The sequence below is a fragment of the Artemia sp. Qi Xiang Cuo genome, chromosome 7, assembly GCF_049724085.1.
Source record: "Artemia sp. Qi Xiang Cuo chromosome 7, ASM4972408v1, whole genome shotgun sequence".
Lineage (NCBI taxonomy): Eukaryota > Metazoa > Arthropoda > Branchiopoda > Anostraca > Artemiidae > Artemia > Artemia sp. Qi Xiang Cuo.
Genome location: NC_142800.1, coordinates 15,990,481 through 16,008,891, shown reverse-complemented (window position 1 = coordinate 16,008,891; position 18,411 = coordinate 15,990,481). Strand labels below are relative to the sequence as shown.

At 34.3% G+C, this 18,411-nt stretch overlaps 1 non-coding gene across 1 annotated transcript; it reads right to left on the bottom strand.

Moving 5' to 3' along the window:
* Nucleotides 1–11,552: 11,552 nt before the first annotated feature.
* On the bottom strand, nucleotides 11,553–11,714 carry LOC148950002 (U1 spliceosomal RNA). Its single transcript, XR_016142019.1, has one exon. It is a non-coding gene; the product is annotated as a U1 spliceosomal RNA (small nuclear RNA).
* Between the last annotated feature and the right edge of the window lie 6,697 nt (nucleotides 11,715–18,411).

The following is an 18,411-nucleotide window of genomic DNA, read 5'->3' as shown; positions in this document are numbered from 1 at the left end:
GGCAAGGAGAGTGGGAGAGATAAAAACACATTCAAGTATATTGATTCACACATACAAACCAACGATGACAGGCATTGGGATAGACAAACACCCGCCCAGACACATAAGCAGAGGAAGGGAGAGAGACAAAAACACATATAAATATAAGGATTCTAACATGCAAACCAACAAAGAAAGGCACTGAGATAAGTAAACACCCGCCCAGATACATAGGCAAAGAGAGTGGGAGAGATTAAAACACAAATGCAAATATATTGATTCAGACATACAAACCAACAATGACAGGCATTGAGATATGACTATGCATCATTACGTTGAATTTAGGTTAGATCAATTATAGATGGCAGCACACCCGCTCAGACACAGTCATAGTGAGAGGGGCATACAAAAAGTTGGGTTGATCTAGGTTCGCTTAGAGTGGTGCACCACTCTTATACGAAAACATGATTTTCTTACCCTTATGACTGAAACCAGTATTTTTTTTAAAGAGGGCACAATAAACCTTTTGAATACGTAATGTGACGATCAAAAGTTTTGGCTTAGAAACCTGTTTGGTAACTCATGTTTCGTTCGTAGTGAAAAATCGTTCCTTACCTTTGAACCCAATTACTAATCAAGTTACTTTAAATGGAGTATCCTCTACTCTCCGTTATTAGCCCCAAAAATAGGTGTTACCTGAAAAACCAGTATGGTAAATCATGTTTCCTTCGTAGTAATATGTAACTGTCCTTGGTAAGCCAATGTACCGGTTAAACTTCACTGCATATTCATGCCTCAGGCGTAGGTGTGAAACCTTATACACTCTCACTACTACTAACCCCCTCTCAAGTTCACCATTTCCCCAAACCCATCCAATCAAAATTTCGAGATAGCAATTATCTTCAACGTAGTTAAAAGTTCTGAAATTTTGGTCTTTGAGGGTGACAGCCCCCCCCCCCCCCTCCCAGCCCTCTGGGCAAGGGTTGTAAGCTATGCCCTGGGGTAATTTAAGGTTTTTATTGAAAGTGTTGTCGTAAAAAACACAAAATAGCTCATTCGATTTGAAATTGAAAGGGCTAGTCACTTTTTTAATAGTTGAAAGTGATTTCAGAGCAACTAAGGCCCCTCTCATTCCCATCATTTCCCCAAACACATCCAATCAAAAGATTGAGATAGCCATTTTGTTTAACGTAGTTGAAAGTTCTGGAAATTAGGTCTTTGAGGATGAAAACCCCCTCAGAGCTCTCAGGGCAAGGGCTGTAATTTATACCCTGGGGGCATGTAAGGTGCTTATAGAAAGTGCTGTCGTAGAAACTCAAAAAGGCTTCATTTGATTGGAAATTGAAAAGGCTAGTGCCCTTTTTAATTGTCGAAAGTGATTTGAAGGCTTGACATTTTTATAGTAAAGATCGATGTGGGTACAATGTCTTATTATTACTTTTCTTTTAGACCAGGGCACTTCGTATCGAAGGAGTTGTCGTAGAAAATTCAAAAAGGGCTCATTCAATTGAAAATAGAAATAACTAATGGCCTTTTTAATAGTCGAAAGTGATTGGAGTCAACTAGTCCCCCTCCCACGCCCACCCTCCCATTTGCCCATTATGTTTAAAAACTAAATGTTGCCTTAAGATTAAATCAGAATGCACTGTGTTAATGCTAATTCCCAATGAAGCATCTCAGCAGTATCCTAAGAATGACTGAGGGTATTATGCTTTCCCAAAACCCCTATGCCTTCCCAAGGCCAGAAAATAATTTGCAATTTACTAAAAAAAATACAAATGAATGTCAATTGTCAATTTAATATACAGATACTGATATTTAGTAATCAAAATGTTAATATTATTTGATTTACTAAAGGTATAAAAATAAAAACATTTATATTTTTATGTAAAGTGCAAATTATGTTCTGGCCTTGAGAAAGCATAGGGGTTTTGAGCCCTACTCATGTTAGTTTACTCTCATTTTGAGTTTGACTCGGTTATTTATTGTAATTTATATTCGTATTGGTTTCATTTATTTATCGATGCTGATTTGTGGTAGTTTCACGCTTGGTAGATTATTTGATTTTATTTTGTTCATTTTTGGTTTAATGGAGATCTTTACTTTTCTTTGAAAAATTTGTTTTGTGGAAAAAAGTTTTATAATTAATTCTAGTGAAAAGTCCCTTCAGAACCTGAAAGAGGCAAAACTATTAATAAAAAAAACTAACGAAAAGCCTGGTGAACTTTTAATATCCTAAAAGTGGTTTCTTCGAAAAAGAAAAATAGAGAAGAATATTTTATTAGTGAAAAGTCCCTTCAAGACCTTAAAAGATGAAAGTAAGCTAGGCTTTCTCTGCACAAAAGAAACACTGTTAAAAATACCTTTTATTAGAAGGAAAAGCCAATCAAGGCTTAAAATGGTGAAATTAGGTTGAAAAACAACCTTATTTTTAGATATCTCTTGGGGGATGGGTCTTTAAAACTAAATGGGAGGGGCATATAACTTGGACCCTGAATATTCCAGTAAAAAGTCCCTTCAGAACCTTAAAGAGTCGAAACTATTAATAAAAACTAATTAAGTAAGTAAGTAAGCAACAATCTTTTGAGACTGGGAGAAGCAAACAGTTATATTTTAAATTTTTAGTTACTATATGCTTTGGTTTGTCTTTTACTTGATTGCATCTATAGGTACAACCATCATTTAGAGCTCGTTCTTAACTATAAAATTGTGGATGTAGCAAAAATAAATATGATGATTTATTTTTACATTTCAGTTACTATGGCCTAGATTTTCTTCTTTATTACTGTTTTCAAAAATGTGTTTTTTTCACTTTTTGGATACTATGAGCTCTATTTCGCCTTTCACTAGGTTGTGCCAACTACTGCAATAATGATTTTTCAAAACATTTTTTAAACTTTTAGTTATTATATGCTTTGGTTTGTCTTTTACTTGATTGCAGCTATAGGTACAACCATTATTTAGAGCTCGTTCTTTACTATAAAATTGTAGATTTAGAAAAAATTTCCCGTATAATATACCATAAACTGTTTAAATCACATTCTTTAGTGTGAGCAGCTTAGCGCAGCGGAAGTGAGTTAGGCGTTTGCCCCGGAGAAGGATGGATCGAAATCTCATCGAACCTCACCGTGCCTAAGGTCTAGCGTTCTTTGGTTAGGTATGGATCAACCGACCTCTGAAGCTACTCTGAAGATTCTTATCAAGATGTTTCCCTTGCTGTTCAAGCCAAGGGACAGAAAATTTCCTATATAGGGTGTTTCAGACAAGACGGTTCTAATGATGTTTTTTTTATTTTGATCTGACTCTTTTTTTAGGAGCTATGGGTTTTTATACTTCTTAGCATTGGACTGGTCGTCTCTTACTAGGTTGCTAGCTACCGTTGCAACCCGGATTTACATATATAGTTATGAGAGGCAGCGTGGTTAAGCGGTCCAAGGTGCTGGGGTTAGCCACCAGTCTCTTCGGAGGTGTGGGTTCAAATCTTACCGCTGGTATACGATTATGCTTTATGTACAAAAATCAAATATCTTTTAAAAGACTGCAGTATGAAAAGACATCTAAAATAAGGTTTATAGTGGTGAAATATATTCTATTTTAAAAATAGTTTATTTTGGTTACAAAAGAGTTTTAACCCAATTAATTTCCTTGAAAATGAGCCATTGAACAACTCTTTACGATGTTCCAGTGCCAAACTGTCTGGGGAAAAGAAAAAGAAAGAAAAAAAATATCGTTTAGGCAGAACGTTGTAGTAGCTGCCACTTTACTTGATTTTCAAGCCAATATATTTCCCTTGCTGTTGAAGCCAAGGGACAGAAAGTTTCCTATACAGGGTTTCGGACAAGGCGGTTCTAATGGTGTACTTTTTGTTTTGATTTGACTTTTTTTTAGGAGTTAAGGGTTTTTATATTTCTTAACATTGATCGTCTCATACTAGGTTGCTAGCTACCGCTACAAACCGGATTTATGTACAAAAATCAAATATCTTTGAAAAGACTGCAGTATGAAAAGACATAAAAAATGCAGTTTTTAGTGGAAAAATTTATTTTCTTTTAGAAACAATTTATTTTAGTTGCAAAAGATTTTTAACCCAAGTAATTTCCTTTAAAATGAGCCATTGAACAACTCTTTACAATGTTCCAGTGCCATGCTATCTGTGGAAAAGAAAGAAGAAAGAAAAAAATATGCCGTTTAGGCAGAATGTTGTAGTAGCCGCCACTTTTCTTGATTTTCAAGCCAATATATTTCCCCTGCTGTTCAAGCCAAATGACAGAAGGTTTCCTATACAGGCGTTTCAGACAAGGTAGTTCTAATGGTGTACTTTTTGTTATGATCTGAGTTTTTTTGAAGAGTTATGGATTCTTATATTCCTTAACATTGGAAGTGATCGTCCCTTACTAGGCTGCTAGCTACCGCTGAAACCTGGATATTCGGATTGCTTGGCTCTGATATTTTTCTTGATTTTATTACGTTTAGCTTACGTTCATCAAGCTTGTACACGAAAATATAGATTTTTGTAAAAATTGATTCTATTTTTAAAACTATTTCATTCTTAATTACAAAAGGCACCAGATATAGCAATTTCCTCTAGAATGAACCATTAAACAGCTCTCTACGATTTTACAGTCCCCAGTTAGCTGAGGAGAAAGAAAAAGGGGGGGGGGGGTGGAAGTGCTGTCGATGCAGAATATCGCAGTTAAAGCAAATTTTCTTATTTTTAAAGCTAACAAATTTTCTTTGTTGTTTAAGCCAAGAGACTTCAAGTTTCCTATGTAAGAGTTTCCAAAAGGGAGTTCTAATAGTGTACTTTGTGATTCTATCTGACTCTAGATACTTGATTTATTGATGTGAAATATTTATGCACAAGTGCATCTTTTTTATTAATTGGACCTTCTAAGTGGCATTCAAACCAGCCAGATTTATGTCGAAAGATATTAGTATCTTTAACTGGCAAAATCACAGAGAGCTGTTTAATAGCTCATGTTAAAGGGAATTGCTATATCTAGTTACATTTGTAATTAAAAAAAATGCTTTTAAAATAGTATCACTTTTTACAAAAAAAAATTCAAGTATCTAGGTTGTTCCAACTACTGCAATAATGATTTTTCAAAACATATTTTAAACTTTTTAACCCAATTAATTTCCTTTAAAATGAGTCACTGAATAACTCTATACGATGTTCCAGTGCCAAGCTATTTGTGGAAAAGAAAGAAGAAAGAAAAAAACATTCCGTTAAGGTAGAATGTTGTATTAGCCGCCACTTTTCTTGATTTTCAAGCAAATATATTTGATCGGACTTTTTTTTAAGGAGTTATTGGTTTTTATATTTATTAACATTGGAAGTGATCGTCTCTTACTAGGTTGCTAGCTACCGCTGCAATCCGGATATTTAGATTACTCGGCTCTGATATGTTTCTTGATTTTATTACGTTTAGCTTACGTTCATCAAGCTTGTACACGAAAATGTAGTTTTTTGTAAAAATTGATTCTATTTTTAAAACTATTTCATTTTTAATTACAAAAGGCACTAGCTATAGTAATTTCCTTTAGAATGAGCCATTAAACAGCTCTCTACGATTTTACAGTGCCCAGTTAGCTGAGGAGAAAGAAAAATGGGGGGGGGGGGAATGCTGTCGATGCAGAATATCGCATTTAAAGCAAATTTTCTTGTTTTTAGCCAAACAAATTTCTTTGTTTTGCCAAAATATTTTCTTTGTTGTTAAAGTCAAGAGACTTTAAGTTTCCTATGTAAGAATCTCGAAAAGGCAGTTCTAATAGTTTAATTTATGATTCGATCTGACTTTTTTTAGGAGTTATGGGTTATTGTATCTCTTAGTATGGGACGTGGTCGCTTCTTACTAGGTTTCAAAATGCCGCTGCAATCCAGATATCTTGTTGAAAGATAATCGAGTGTAAATATTGTATTCACTTATTATTTCATATACACTAATAATCTACGATTATGACGTCATTCATCAAGTTTGTACATGAAAATGCAGTTTTTTTTGTAAAAAGTGATACTATTTTAAAGGCAATTTTTTTTAATTACAAAAGAAACTAGATATAGCAATTCCCTTTAAAATGAGCTATTAAACAGCTTTCTTTGATTTTGCCAGTGCCCAGATAGCCGAGAGGAAAAAACGGAAAAAAGATGCCGTCGATGTCGAATATCGTAGGTCAAGCCAATTTTCTTGTTTTTCAAGCCAATACATTTTCTTTGTTGTTCAAGCCAAAAGACTGTAAGTTTCCTATGTAAAAGTTTAAAACAAGGCAGTTCTAATAGTGTACTTTGCTTCTATCCGACATTGTTTTTAGGAGTTATGGGCTATTTTATTTCTTAGCATAGGACGTGATCATCTCTTACTAGGCTGCTAGCTACCGCTGCAACCCGGATATCATAAATGAATACCAGTGGCTTTAATCTGGGAAGGTGATTTGTTTCTATAAGACGTTTTCTGTATTCCCCGTCTTGGATTCAAACAAATAATTCGTGGTATTTTCATTGAAAAGGGCCTGAATTTTTTTTGAAATTTTATATAGTTTACAAAAGTTGATGGTGAAAAGTCAATAACCACTTGCCATAATTAGCGTGTCCAAGCTGGATTAAAGTCCCCATGCAATTTTTTTGAAAATAGTCCGTAATTATTAACCACTGAAATTTAAATTGAACCAAGATTCGGTAGAATTACTAAAATGATTGTTTTTGGCCTTAGACGGCTTGGTTCTGAGGTGAGTTGCTAGCAGTAGTAGCAGTAATGACTAAAATCCCCATTGGTTGTTAACGAGAAAATAATTAAAATAATCAGTAGAACGGCCAATGGGCTCTCAGATATTAAAATTTTGACTATTTAGTCAAATTGTTAAGAGATTATAAAATCCCTAATTTTCTTTTCTAAAAAAGTTAAATTTGTATTCAAACAATTAAAACGTTTGCCTATAAAATGAAATGGTAAATTGCTATTTTCAGCAATAATTTAGAGATTTGACTCATTGATGTGCTCTATATAGAAAGCTTCCTATACAGGGTGTATTGGACAAGACGGTTCTAATGATGTACTTTTTGTTTTGATCTTACTCTTTTTTTTTAGGAGTTATGGGTTTTTATATTTCTTAGCTTTGGACTGATCGTCTCTTGTAAGTAAGAGTAAGAGACGATCACTTCCAATGTTAAGAAATATAAAAATCCATAACTCCTCAAAAAAACTCAGATCAAAACAAAAAGTACACCATTAGAATCGCCTTGTCCGAAACCCCTGTATAGGAAACTTTCTGTCATTTGGCTTGAACAGCAGGGGAAATATATTGGCTTGAAAATCAAGAAAAGTGGCGGCTACTACAACATTCTTCCTAAACGGCTTATTTTTTTTCTTTCTTATTTCTTTTCCACAGATAGCATGGCACTGGAACATTGTAGAGTTGTTCAATGGCTCATTTTAAAGGAAATTACTTGGGTTAAAAATCTTGTGCAACTAAAATAAATTATTTCTAAAAGAAAATAAATTTTTCCACTAAAAACTGCATTTGTTATGTCATTTGATACTGTAGTCTTTTCAAAGATATTTGATTTTTGTACATAAATCCGGGGTACAGCGGTAGAAATATAAAAACCCATAACTCCTAAAAAAAAGAGTCAGATCAAAACAAAAAGTACACCATTAGAACCGCCTTGTCCGAAACCCTGTACAGGAAACTTTCTGTCCCTTGGCTTCAGCAGCAAGGGAAATATATTGGCTTGAAAATCAAGTAAAGTGGCAGCTACTACAACATTCTGCCTAATCAATATTTTTTTTTTCTTTCTTTTTCTTTTCCCCAGATAGCTTGGCACTGGAACATCGTAGAGAGTTTTTCAATGGCTCATTTTAAAGAAAATTAATTGGGTTAAAAATCATTTGAAACTAAAATAAATTATTTCTAAAAGAGAATAAATTTTGCCACTAAAAACTGCATTTTATGTCTTTTCATACTGCAGTCTTTTCAATGATATTTGATTTTTGTACATAAATCAAAATCGTATACCAGCGGTAAGATTTGAACCCACGCCTCCGAAGAGACTGGTGGCTAATACCAGCACCTTGGACCGCTTGGCCACGCTACCTCTCATATTTATATATATAAATCCGGGTTGCAGCAGTATCTAGCAGCCTAGTAAGAGACGATCAGTCCAAAGCTAAGAAATATAAAAACCCATGACTCCTAAAAAATAAGAGTCAGATCAAAACAAAAAGTACATCATAAGAACCGTCTTGTCCGAAACACCCTGTATAGGAAACTTTCTGTCCCTTGGCTTGAACAGCAAGGGAACTATCTTGATAAGAATCTTCAGAGTAGCTTCAGAGGTCGGTGGATCGAAGCCTAACCAAAGAATGGTAGACCTTAGACCCAGCGAGGTTCGATGAGAATTAGATCCATCCTTTTCCCAAGCAAACGCCCAACGCCATTCCGTCGCGCTAAGCAGCTCAATTTGATTTAAAAAGTTTGTGATGTATTATACGGGAAATTTTTTCTAAATCCACAATTTTATAGTAAAGAACGAGCTCTAAATGATGGTTGTACCTATAGCTGCAATCAAGTAAAAGACAAACCAAAGAATATAGTAACTAAAAGTTTAAAAGATGTTTTGAAAAATCATTATTGCAGTAGTTGGCACAACCTAGTGAAAGGCGAACCAGAGCCCATAGTATCCAAAAAGTGAAAAAAAACACGTTTTTGAAAACAATAATATAGAACGAAATCTAGGCTATAGTAACTGAAATGTTAAAATAAATCATCATATTTATTTTTGCTACATCCACAATTTTATAGTAAAGAACGAGCTCTAAATGATCGTTGCAACTATAGCTGCAATCAATTAAAAGACAAACCGAAGCCCATTTTAACTTAAAGTTTAAAATATGTTTTGAACAATCATAATTGCAGTAGTTGGGACAACCTAGTGAAAGGCGAACCTGAGCCCAAAGTAACCAAAAAGTGAAAAAAACACGTTTTGAAAACAGTAATAAAGAACAAAATCTAGGCCATAGTAACTGAAATGTTAAATTCAATAATCAAATGCATGATGATGCAACACATATAGATAAGATATATAATAGTTTTTACTTTGAAAAATATTTGACAATATTTCTGCTTATTTTTAGTTTAGTGAGGCTCTTTACTTCTCTTAAAAAAATTTTCTCCGCTTGTTTTTAGTTGAATATTACTATCTGTAAGTAATAAAAAATAAAAAAAAAGTCTTGCAACTAAAAGTAAGGAGCAATATCAAACATTAAAACGAACAGAAAAGCGTATCAAAAAGTAAAAATTGAGAGAGCCAATCAAAACAGCAAGGAGTGTTATCACAATGATGAAAATTACCAAAACAAATATAGGAAAAAGTTGATACCAAAATAATGGGTAGATACCGGGGTGACAAAAGCTATAATGAAAAAATCAAAACCTCTACGACGTTGTACCAAAGAACGCATAAAGACGAAGTAAAAATTTACATTCAGAAGTCCAAGATGGCAAAAATGCAGGCTGATCTTTCTAAATTAAGAAATATTTTACGAATGTTTTACCAGGATTGCAAAAAATATTCAAAATTACAGATTAAAATTCTCTATAAAAGAGCGGATGTTGTTGAAAAGTGGACTAAAAATGCTCTGGTAAAACTTCATAGTAATATCCACGCAAAATGTTGTACGTTTAATGAAACGCATCCAAAATACGGACTGGCAACTGTGGAATAGGTTTCTTGATAAGAATCTTCAGAGCAGCTTCAGAGGTCAGTGGATCGAAACCTAACCAAAGAACACTAGACCTTAGGCCCAGCGAGGTTCGATGAAGTTTTTATCCATCCTTTTCCGGTGCAAACACCCAGCGCACTTCGGTTTCGGACAAGGCGAACAGCAGGGGAAATATATTGGCTTGAAAATCAAGAAAAGTGGCGGCTTCTACAACATTCTGCCTAAACGGCATATTTTTTTCTTTCTTATTTCTTTTCCACAGATAGCATGGCAATGGAACATTGTAGAGAGTTGTTCAATGGCTCATTTTAAAGGAAATTACTTGGGTTAAAAATCTTTTGCAAATAAAATAAATTATTTCTAAGAGAAAATAATTTTTCCACTAAAAACTGCATTTTTGATGTCTTTTAATACTGCAGTCTTTTTAAAGAAATTTGATTTTTGTACATAAATCATAATCGTTAACAGAGGTAAGATTTGAACCCACGCCTCCGATGAGACTGGTAGCTAACACCAGCACCTTAGACCACTCGGCGACGCTGCCTTTCATAACTATATATGTGAATCCGGGTTGCAGCAGTAGCTAGCAACCTAGTAAGAGACGATCAGTCCAATGCTAAGAAATATAAAAAAAAATTGAGTCAGATCAAAATAAAAGTACACCATTAGAACCGCCTTCTCCGAAACCCCTGTATGATACGTGTCTTAAGTAAAATACATACTTATGAATTATGGTTTGGGATATTTTATGGTCATTAGCAACACGTCAAGTGTGGACATTCTGTTGGAAAAGGTTAAAAAAGGTGAAAAGCTTAAACAAGGCAGGGCAAAAACTTACCAAATTTAAAAGAGAGGTAATCCAAAAAATAAAAAAAAAACATCACAATTAGAAGTATTGGTGATAAACAATACCAGTAATGATACCCTGCCTTTGAGGGCTTCTGATATAGAGCAAATCGATGAAGAAATAAGGAATTCTAAAGAAAAGACTATCCTAGCGATGAAAATCATTCAAAAACGGTTAAAAAGTGGTAGACCCTACGCTACATGTAAATCTTTAACAATGCTTGATTATCTTCTGGATGAAGCAAATGGTGGCCATTTTGGTGAATCACCATGTATTGAATTTATATACAACTTGCTTCATCTATCGTAAGGAATTCTAAATGACGGTGAACTTAACAGAGTGTTAAAAAAAACAAGCCGTTCCATTCCAAAGGAATATACAAAGGAAGGTGACAAAAATTTTACGCAGAGTGGCAGTAAGAACAAGAGAGAGAGAGAGAACTTAATGTCCCTTGCCTTGAACAGCAAGGAAAATATCTTGATAAGAATCTTCAGAGCAGCTTCATAGGTCGGTGGATCGAAACCTAACCAAAGAAAGCTAGACCTTAGGCCCAGCGAGGTTCGATGAGATTTCGATCCATCCTTCTCCGGGGCAAATGTCCAACACACTTCCGCTGCACTAAGCCGCTCACACTATATAAAGTGATTTAAACGATTTATGATGTATTATATGAGAAATATTTTCTAAATCCACAATTTTATAGTAAAGAACGAGCTCTAAATGATGGTTGTAGCTGTAGATGCAATTAAGTAAAAGACAAATTGAAGCCTATACTAACTAAAAGCTTGAAACATGTTTTGAAAAATCATAATTGCAGTAGTTGCCACAACCTAGTGTAAGGCGAACCAGAGCCAAAACAAACTACTCTTTTCAAAAGGGCCCAATGATCAATTTGACATGTCTCGTTTTTGTCTTGAACAACATCAAATTCTCTACTTTTTCCTTTCAAATTCAAAATGTGTGACAAATAAAAGGGGCCAGAATGAAAATACTTTTCACTGTGTGGAAAGGGGTCCACGAGAACGAAGCCCCCACTGCAAAAATTACGCTTTTAAGTTACCCCCATTTGGGGTAATCACAGGGGTCAACCATTCCAACGTGCAATGGAAAGGCCTCACCCTAGGAGCGCCTCCTTTATGATTTAGGCAGCTTCTCAGCCAGGTAAGTAGGATTAGATAAAAATCTAACATTTTACTAATATCTTTCAACATAAATCTGTCTGCTTTGAATGCCACACAGAATTTCCAATTAATGAAAAAGATGCACGTGTACATAATTTTTCACACCAATGAATCAAGTCTCTAAATTATTTTTGAAAATAGCGATTTACCATTTCATTTTATAGGCAAACCAAAGGGGGCTTTATTCATTACTACTGCCACTGCTAGTAACTCACCTCAGAACTAAGCTGTCTAAAGCCAAAAACAATCGCTTTAGTAATTCTACCGAGTATTGGTTCAATTTAAATTTCAGTGGTTAATAGTTACGGACTATATCCAAAAAAAATGCATGGGGACTTTAATCCAGCTTGGACACTTTAATTATGGCAAGTGGTTATTGGCTTTTCACCATCAACTTTTGTAAACTATATAAAATTTCAAAAAAAATTCAGGCCCTTTCAATGAAAATACCACGAATTTTTTTTTTTGAATCCAAGACGGAGAATAGAGAAAACGTCTTACAGAAAAAATCACCTTCCCAGATTAAAGCCACTGGTATTCATTTATGATATCCGGGTTGCAGCTTTAGCTGCAGCTTTAGCAGCCTTAGCAGCCTAGTAAGAGATGATCACGTCCCATGCTAAGAAATACAATAGCCCATAACTCCTAAAAATAATGTCGGATAGAAGCAAAGTACACTATTAGAACTGCCTTGTTTTAAAATTTACATAGGAAACTTACAATCTCTTGGCTTGAACAACAAAGAAAATATGCTTGCTTGAAAAACAAGAAAAGTGGCTTGACCTACGATATTCGACATCGACGGCATCTTTTTTCCGTTTTTTCCTTTCGGCTATCTGGGAACTGGCAAAATCACAGAGAGCTGTTTAATAGCTCATTTTAAAGGGAATTGCTATATCTAGTTTCTTTTGTAATTAAAAAAAATGCTTTTAAATTAGTATCACTTTTTACAAAAAAAACTGCATTTTCATATACAAACTTGATGAATGACGTCATAATCGTAGGTTATTATTATATATGAAATAATAAGTGAATACAATATTTGTACTCGATTATCTTTCAACAAGATATCCGGATTGCAGCGGCAGCTTGCAACCTAGTAAGAAGCGACCACGTCCCATACTAAGAGATACAATAACCCATCACTCCTAAAAATAGAGTCAGATCGAATCACAAATTACACTATTAGAACTGCCTGTTTGAAACTCTTAATAGGAATCTTACAGTCTCTTGGCTTAAACAACAAAAAAAATATTTTTGCTTTAAAAACAAGAAAATTTGCTTTAACTGCGATATTCTGCATCGACAGCATTTTTTCCCGCATTTTTTCTTTCTCCTCAGCTAACTGGGCACTGGAAATTTATAGAGAGCTGTTTAATGGCTCATTCTAAAGAAAATTACTATAGCTAGTGGCTTTTGTAATTAAAAATGAAATAGTTTTAAAAATAGAATCAATTTTCACAAAAAAACAACATTTTCGTGTACAAGCATGGTGAACGTAAGCTAAACGTAATAAAATCAAGAAAAATATCTGAGCCGAGTAACCCAAATATCCGGGTTGCAGTGGTAGCTAGCAACCTAGTAAGAGACGATCACTTCCAATGTTAATAAATATAAAAACCAATAACTCCTTTAAAAAAAAGTCAGATCAAAACAAAAAGTACACCATTAGAACCGCCTTGTCCGATGCCCCTGTATAGGAAACCTTCTGTCATTTTGCTTGAACAGCAAGGGAAATATATTGGCTTGAAAATCAAGAAAAGTGGCGGCTACTACAAAATTCTGCCTAAACAGCATATTTTTTTCTTTCTTCTTTCTTTTCCACAGATAGATTTTCACTGGAACATCGTATAGAGTTGTTCAATGGCTCATTTTAAAGGAAATTAATTGGGTTAAAAATCTTTTGTAACTAAAATAAATTATTTCTAAAAGAGAATAAATTTTTCCACTAAAAACTGCATTTTTGATGTCTTTTCATACTGCAGTCTTTTTAAAGATATATGATTTTTGTACATAAATCATAATCGTATACCAGTGGTAAGATTTGAACCCACGCCCCCGATGAGACTGGTAGCTAACACCAGCACCTTAGACCACTCGGCGACGCTGCTTTTCATAACTATATATGTGAATCTGGGTTGCAACAGTAGCTAGCAACCTAGTAAGAGATGATCAGTCCAATGCTAAGAAATATAAAAAAAAATTGATTCAGATCAAAATAAAAGAACACCATTAGAGCCGCCTTGTCCGAGACCCCTGTATGATACGTGTCTTAAGTAAAATATATACTTATGAATTATGGTTTTGGATAATTTATGGTCATTACCAACACGTCAAGTGTGGACATTCTGTTAAAAAAGGTTAAAAAAGGTGAAAAGCTTAAACAAGGCAGGGCAAAAAGTTACCAAATTTAAGAGAGATAATCAAAAAAATTAAAAAAAACATCAAAATTAGAAGTATTGGTGATGAACAAAACCAGTAATGATACCCTGCCTTTGAGGGCTTCTGATATAGAGCAAATTGATGAAGAAATAAGGAATTCTAAAGAAAAGACTATCCTAGTGATGAAAATCATTCAAAAACGGTTAAAAAGTGGTAGACCCTACGCTACATGTAAAGCTTTAACAATGCTTGATTATCTTCTGGATGAAGCTTCGATGGATGAAGCAAATGGTGGCCGTTTTAGTGAATCACCATGTATTGAAATTATATACAACTTGCTTCATCCATCGTATGGAATTCTAAATGACGGTGAACTTAACAGAGTGTTAAAAAAACAAGACGTTCCATTTCAAGGGAATATACAAAGGAAGGGGACAAAAATTTTACGCAGAATACCAGTAAGAACAAGACAGAGAGAACTTTCTGTCCCTTGCCTTGAATATCAAGGGAATATCTTGATAAGAATCTTCAGACCAGCTTCAGAGGTCGGTGGATCGAAACCTAACCCAAAAAACGCTAGACCTTAGGCCCAACGAGGTTCGATGAGATTTCGATCCATCCTTCTCCGGGGCAAGTGCCCAACACACTACCACTGCGCTAAGCTACTCACACTATAGAAAGTGATTTAAACAGTTTATGATGTATTATATGGGAAATATTTTCTAAATCCACAATATTATAGTAAAGAACGAGCTCTAAATGATGGTTGTACCTATACCTGCAATCAAGTAAAAGACAAACCAAGGCATATAGTAACTAAAAGTTTAAAATATAATTTAAAAAATCATAATTGCTGTGGTTGCAACAACCTAGTGAAAAGCGAACCAGAGCCCATAGTAGACAAAAAGTGAAAAAAACGCGTTTTTGAAAACAGTAATAAAGAACGAAATCCTGGCCATAGTAACTGAAATATAAAAATAAATCACCATATTTATTTTTGCTACATCCACAATTTTATAGTAATGAACGAGCTCTAAATGATGCAGCTATAGTAATGAACATTAACTATAGCTGCAATCAAGTAAAAGACAAACCGAAGCCCATTGTAACTAAAAGTTCAAAATATGTTTTGAAAAATCATTATTACAGTAGTTGGCACAATCTAGATACTTGATTTTTTTTTTAAAGTGATACTATTTTAAAAGCAATTTTTTTAATTACAAAAAAAAATTAGATATAGCAATTCCCTTTAAAATGAGCTATTAAACAGCTCTCTGTGATTTTGCCAGTTAAAGATACTAATATCTCTCGATATAAATCTGGCTGCTTTGAATGCCACTCCGAAGGTCCAATTAATGAAAAGATGCACGTGTACATAAATTTTTCGCATCAATAAATCAAGTATCTAAAGTCAGATCGAATCACAAAGTACACTATTAGAACTGCCTTTTCAAAACTCTTACACAGGAAACTTACAGTCTCTTGGCTTAAACAACAAAAAAAATATGTTAGCTTTAAAAATAAAAAAATTTGCTTTAACTGCGATATTCTGCATCGACAGCATTTTTTCCCCCATTTTTTCTTTGTCCTCAGCTAACTGGGCTCTGGAAAATCGTAGAGAGCTGTTTAATGGCTCATTCTAAAGGAAATTACTATAGCCTGTGCCTTTTGTAATTAAAAATGAAATAATTTTAAAAATAGAATCAATTTTTACAAAAAACTACATTTTCGTGTACAAGCTTGATGAACGAAAGCTAAACGTAATAAAATGAAGAAAAATATGACAGCCGAGTAATCAAAATATCCGGGTTGCAGCGGTAGCTAGCAACCTAGTAAGAGACGATCACTTCCAATGTTGATAAATATAAAAACCAATAACTCCTTTAAAAAATTGTCAGATCAAAACAAAAAGTAAACCATTAGAACCGCCTTGTCTGAAACCCTTGTATAGGGTACTGTCTGTCATTTTGCTTGAACAGCAAGGGAAAAATATTGGCTTGAAAATCAAGAAAAGTGGCGGCTACTACAACATTCTGCCTAAACGGCATATTTTTTTCTTTTTTCTTTCTCTTCCACAGATAGCAAGGCACTGGAACATTGTAGAGAGGTGTTCAATGGCTCATTTTACAGGAAATTACTTGCGATAAAAATCTGTTGCAACTAAAATAAATTATTTCTAAAAGAAAATAAATTTTTCCACTAGAAACTGCATTTTTTATGTCTTTTCATACTGCAGTCTTTTCAAAGATATTTGATTTTTGTACATAAATCTGGGTTTCAGCAGTAGCTAGCAACCTAGTAAGAGACGATCACGTCCAATGTTAAGAAATATAAAAACCCATAACTCCTAAAAAAAAGAGTCAAATCAAAATACAAAGTACACCATTTGAACCGCCTTGTCCGAAACCCCGTATAGGAAACTTTCTGTCCCTTCGCTTCAACAGCAAGGGAAATATATTGGCTTGAAAATCAAGTAAAGTGGCAGCTACTAAAACATTCTGCCTAAACAATATTTTTTTTTTTTTTTTCTTTTTCTTTTCCCCAGATAGCTTGGCACTGGAACATCGTAGGGAGTTGTTCAATGGCTCATTTTAAAGAAAATTAATTGGGTTAAAAATCTTTTATAACTAAAATAAATTATTTCTAAAAGAGAATAAATTTTCCACTAAAAACTGCATTTTTGATGTCTTTCATACTGCAGTCTTTTCAAAGATATTTGATTTTTGTACATAAATCATAATCGTATACCAGCGGTAAGATTTGAACCCGAGCCTCCGAAGAGACGGGTGGCTAACACCAGCACCTTGGACCGCTTGGCCACGCTTCCTCTTATAACTATATATGTAAAACTGGGTAGCAGAAGTAGCTAGCAACCTAGTAAGAGACGATCAGTCCAAAGCTAAGAAATATAAAAACCCATAACTCCTAAAAAAAAGAGTCAGATCAAAACAAAAAGTACATCAATAGAACCGTCTTGTCTGAAACACCCTGTATAGGAAAATTTCTGTCCCTTGGCTTGAACAGCAAGGGAACTATCTTGATAAGAATCTTCAGAGTAGCTTCAGAGGTCGGTGGATCGAAACCTAACCAAAGAACGCTAGACCTTAGGACCAAAGAGGTTCGATGAGATTTAGATCCATCCTTCTCCGGGGCAAACGCCCAACGCAATTCCGCTGCGCTAAGCTGCTCAATGTGATTTAAACAGTTTTTGATGTATTGTACGGGAAGTTTTTTCTAAATCCACAATTTTATAGTAAAGAACGAGCTTCAAATGATGGTTGTACCTATAGCTGCAATCAAGTAAAAGACAAACCAAAGCATATAGTAACTAAAAGTTTAAAATATGTTTTGAAAAATCATTATTGCAGTAGTTGGCACAACCTAGTGAAAAGCGAACCAGAGCCCATAGTAACCAAAAAGTGAAAAAACACGTTTTGAAAACAGTAATAAAGAACAAAATCTAGGCCATAGTAACTGAAATGTTAAAATAAATAATCAAATGTATGATGATGCAACACATATAGATAAGATATATAATAGTTTTTACTTTGAAGAATATTTGACAATATTTCTGCTTATTTTTAGTTTAGTGAGGCTCTTTACTTCTCTTAAAAAAATTTTCTCCGCTTGTTTTCCATTGAATATTACTATCTGTAAGTAGTTAAATAATAAAAAAAACAAGTCTTGCAACTGAAAGTAAGGAGCAATATCAAACATTAAAACGAACAGAAAAGCGTATCGAAAAGTAAAAATTGAAAGAGCCAAACAAAACAGCAACGAGTGTTATCACAATGATGAAGATTACCAAAACAAATATAAGAAAAAGTTGATACCAGAATAATGGGTAGATGCCCATTATTCTGGTAGAGAAACGCATAAAGACTAAGTAAAAATTTACATTCAGAAGTCCAAGATGGCAAAAATGCAGGCTGATCTTTCTAAATTGAGAAAAATTTTACGAATGTTTTACCAGGATTACAAAAAATATTCAAAATTACAGATTAAAATTCTCTTTAAAAGAGCAGATGTTGTTCAAAGGTCGACTAAAAATTCTCTGGTAAGACTTCATCGTAATATCCAAACAAAATGTTGTACGTTTAATGAAACACTTCCAAGATAGGGACTGGCAACTGTGGAATAGGTTTCTTGATAAGAATCTTCAGAGCAGCTTCAGAGGTCAGTGGATCGAAACCTAACCAAAGAACACTAGACCTTAGGCCGAGCGAGGTTCGATGAAGTTTTTATCCATCCTTCTCCGGGGCAAATACCGAGCGCACTTCCACTGCACTAAGCTGCTTACGTT